A 4639-nucleotide genomic window follows, 5' to 3' on the forward strand; every position below is an offset into this window, starting at 1 on the left:
GGTGCACGAGAGCTCCTGCGCTGGCAGGACAAGCCCAGCTCGGCGACAACAGGTGCTCGAAATGTAAGATGCTTCTCGAGGCAGTTCATGGAGGCAGCGCTGGTCAAACCCCAGGCACCCGCAGGGAGTGGCCTTTGGATGTGCCGGCAGCACTTTCCGGTAGGGGCCACCGCGGAGGACAGGCCGGTTGTCCTCTGTCCCTGCGAAACCCCGCGCCTTTATGTCCTCTAGTTTTCTCTTGAAGGGAAAAACAGAGGGCATAAAGGCGTCGGGTTTCGTATCAATAGAGGGCAGAGTAGCAAAAAACCGGCATGTCCTCTGTGATGGCCACCCTAGGGGAGACTGGTGCCGCCCGCGTCTGGGGGAGCACCAGATCACCAAGGGGGGTCCCCTAGAGACCGACGGATCGCTGAGCCCAGAATCACCAGCGGGGAAACCCGAAGTGCACTGCTGCCGGCACATCCAGTTTTGCGGCTGGCATTTCCAAGGGGTGCATGGCCAATCTCAGGGGGTGCACGTGCACCCATGTGCACCCCCTACGCCTTGCCAGTGATGGCCACCCTACTTCCTTGTGGTTTAAAATAAAGAAATGCTTCAGCTTTGATGACCCAGTTCTCACTCGCCCACTGGGCACTTAAGTGTCCTTATTTGCAGACTTTTTTTCAGTGTACGATAGCTTTTCACAAATTACGATCATTTTTAACTTCCAATATGATAATTTCATATTTAAGACCCGGCAATGCTGGAGGGCGGCTGGGCAGGCAAGCCCCCAGTGCCCGTAGGGGCAGGGCTGTGGCATGGGGAGCTGGTGCCAAGCAGCCTGCACCCTGCGCTTCCGGACCTAGGATCTGCAGCTGACTGGGTTGGGCCCTAGGGTTGTATTGCCCAGTGCTGTGTGTCACACATGGCCAGAGCAGGTGCTGAAAGGGAGAGCAAGCAGCATATGAGCAAGGGGGGTGTCCCACTGTTTTTCTCTCAGGTGCAGTCTCCAGCATTTAAGGCTGGCTGCAGACCAGCCCCTATGTATAGACAGAGAAGCCCCTGCCCCTGGAGGTTGCCTTGTCCCAGTAAGGACGAGCCCTTCAGGAGTGCTGTTTCTGGCCTGCGTATTCTCTTGCCACTTCTAGTGGGATCTTGCCTGTTGCGGGGGTCAGCCCAAACCCTGTACAGCAGTCATTGGCGTGCAGGGGCAATGCAGAACCAAGCCCTTCCTGCCTGCTAGGATGCCTGCAAGCCTGTGGGTGAATGAACTTTTATTTATTTTTTTTAGCTCACATTATTTTAAATGTTATGGGAGATCATAAAACTTTCCAACCTTTTAAGGACACCCAGTCACAGTCCTCATGCTCACAGCTTCCCACAGCAGTAAACTGCAGGGACAGACTGAGCGCTGCTGTGAAGGTTTCCTTTTATTTGTTCTAAGTTTGCCTTCCTTGAACTTAATAGCATGAGACCTCATTCAAGCAGGAAGGGCCAACAGATGCTCACTGCTGGTACCTACCAATGGAGGTGGTGCTGTTTGGCTCCAGGGTTGCCAAAAGCACTTCTCATGCATAAAACATGATTTTGAAAAGAATGCAGTGCACATTGCTGGACTGGGAGCTGTCTCATCTAATCTTTGATTATCTCCATTCTCAATGGTCCCATGAGTATCTAGATGCCAGAGAATGTCAGCTCTGAACATCAAAAGCCCTGTTACATTACAGCGCAGATGGGAGGAATGCCAACTAAACTGCCCTTATGCCCTCTTCTCTGCTGGGTTGAACTGCCTTTCAAGAAGAAAGGGTAGTTTGGTCTGCCTCTGTTTCTTCAGTCCTGTACAAAGACTGTTGGGAGGAGTTGATAACTAGTTCCAGTGCCTACGTTTCATGCTGTGGATGGCAATCAACAAGGTACCAACCAGACCTTCAGATGATGATACCACTGAGCAGCCATGAGATGACTGCACTTTACCATCACTACTGAACTGGGCTACAATGCACTGAGTCATGAACTAAAAGACTGAATTCTGTTAGCAGTCCCTAAGCCCTCCCAGTCAGAGTAGTACTCATCCTCTCACTTTCACCAGTATAGATCTGGAGCAATTCCTATTCAAAGGATTTGTTTAAACGCCGCACTTTTTAAGAAATTAGAATGTGCTTTTACACATCAGCAGCAGCTGCCACTTCAGGGAGAAAAAAAGCCTTTTTTTTGGTTTGCTTTGTGCATTAACCAGAAAAAGACACACTTGGTTTAATCCAGAACATCCAATAAACCTATCTCACTGTGTGAGATAGTTTGAATTGGTGACAGCAAAGTAAAACAGAATAGAAGATCATTCAAATATTCTTAGATGATTTCTCCATTTTGTAACGGGTTGTCTTCACAAGTGAAATCTACTGCCATAACAATTGCAAAGTAAAGTATTCAACCATGGCTGGCCCAGAATAGTTCCATGGGTGGATACTCCAAAACAAGAGTGTTTGCAGAGGGCACTTTTCTGGAATAGGTATTGTACTTTAAATCCACACGGTACTTTATGCCAGAATAATTTCCCCAAGTGGGAAAGCTGTAAGGAAGAGTGACTGTTGATATTAGGCAAAAGCAGTGTCATTGCAAGCATTGATGTCATCTAAGTTTATTATTCATCAAAGTTGCGTGAGGTTAGGGAGAGCAATATGGCAAACATTCATCATGTTAATAGGATTTATTTTAATCAGACAGATCATTCACTAGTAGATGCTATTTGTGTTAATGGGATATTATAGGGACTGTAGTTTCTCCAAGTGTTCTATTTGCCATCATTGGGGTAATCACATAGATTGCATAGACATTAGGGCTGGAAGGGACCTTGCGAGATCATTGGGTCTAGCCCCTTGCCCAAGATAAGCATCCAAGTGTTTCTTAAAGGTATCCAGAGTAGGTGCTTGCACCACTTCTCGGGAGGGAAGAGGGGAGGGCATCTCTTCCAGACTCTGGAGACTCATACGATAAAGAAGTTTTTCCTTATGTCCAGTCTGAAACAGTCTTCCAGCAGTTTGTGACTGTTAGACCCTGTCTTCCCTTGGGGTGCCCTGGTGAACTGATGTTCTCCCAAATCCTGATGCACACCCCTTATATACTTACAGGGTGCCACCAAGTAATCCCTGAGCCTTTGCTTCTCTAGGTGGAAGAGTCCCAGGCCTCTCAGCCTCTTCTCATAAGACCTGTTCTCTTGACCTCTAATAATGCGTGTGACTCTCCTCTGGACTCAACCAAGCTTCTCCACATCCTTTCTAAAGTGTGGAGCCCAGAATTGGATGCAGTACTACAGCTGCAGCTTCACCAAGGCTGAGTAAAGCAGGAGGATGACTTCCTGGGTCTTGCTTGAGATGCATTGGCAGATGCAAGCCAGAATTTTATTTGCTTTGCCAGCTGCGGCATCGCATTGGTGGCTCATGTTCATGTTGTGGTCAGTCATGACCCCCACATCTCTTTTGGTCATGGTGCTAGTGAGTGTAGCACTACCGAGCCTATAAGCATGATGTGGATTTTTTCTCCTGAGGTGGAGCACCTTGCATTTCTCTGTGTTGAATATCATCAGGTTTTGATCCGCCCACCTTGTGAGCCTGTCCAGATTGGCCTGAATTGCCAGCCTATCCTCTAGTGTGACTGCACTTCCCCATAATTTGATACCTTGCATATCCCAGTAAGATCAAATTTCTGCTTTGTTGTTACTAGATGGCAGTTTTTCTGATGCCACATTGCTGTTTCTGGTTGAACATACTGAATAGGGTTGATCCCCTTTATTAAGTGTTTTACTGCCTACTTTTTCAAGTATCATAGTATGACTGATTAGTAACCCATTTATTCATAGGGGGATTTATAAGCCTACCTAAAGAGCACTGTCACCACAACACTTGCACAAACCTGTGGCCATATAATTAATTTCTCTCTTAAAGTCTTGTATGAGTTATGGTTGGTAGGAGAGCATTTAATTACAGTCTTGTATTGATGTCCAGATACTATTTAATGCTGACATGATTGGAACAATTCACTGGAATTTCCTCTTTCAGATTTAAATATAAGGGAAATAACTATCTATATAAACATTGCTGTCTCATGCCCTTGTAATCATCTTTCTCTTGTGGCATATAATTTTTCATCAGGCCTCCTAGCTGCTATTTCTGTTACAACGCACTTTCTGCACATGGAGCTTGCCTCTTTGAGCAAACTAGTCAGTCTTGTGTAAACCATACATTTCAGTGCCTCAGTTAATTTAAATGTTTAATATTAAAGAGTGCCATTGTGGCACCCTGGCTGACAGTGAGTAGTACCAGGCTACTTGAGTGGATTCATTGGAATCTTGGGAACTGGGTTACAAAGGAACGTGCAATTCAATGTGGGTAAGGGGGGCACTGATTGGGTAACAGGGCTCTGTGGGTGTATGTCTGCTACTGTCCTAGATGTCCAACTAGGTTAAATGGGTACGTTTCACTGAAGTCAGTGGTGGAACTACTCTGATTTGCAGCAGTTGAACCAGTGTCCCTTGCATTCTAGTGCCAATTTTAAGATAGAGGTCTTTCTCTTCATAATTTCTCTTGCGTTACCATGCTGTGCTTACAAATACCTAAAGAATTTGGACTATGCTCCCCTCTCTCCCATTTCAGACAGTGGGATA

This window comes from Alligator sinensis, unplaced genomic scaffold (genome assembly GCF_000455745.1).
Source record: "Alligator sinensis unplaced genomic scaffold, ASM45574v1 scaffold222_1, whole genome shotgun sequence".
In the NCBI taxonomy this organism is placed as follows: Eukaryota; Metazoa; Chordata; order Crocodylia; family Alligatoridae; genus Alligator; species Alligator sinensis.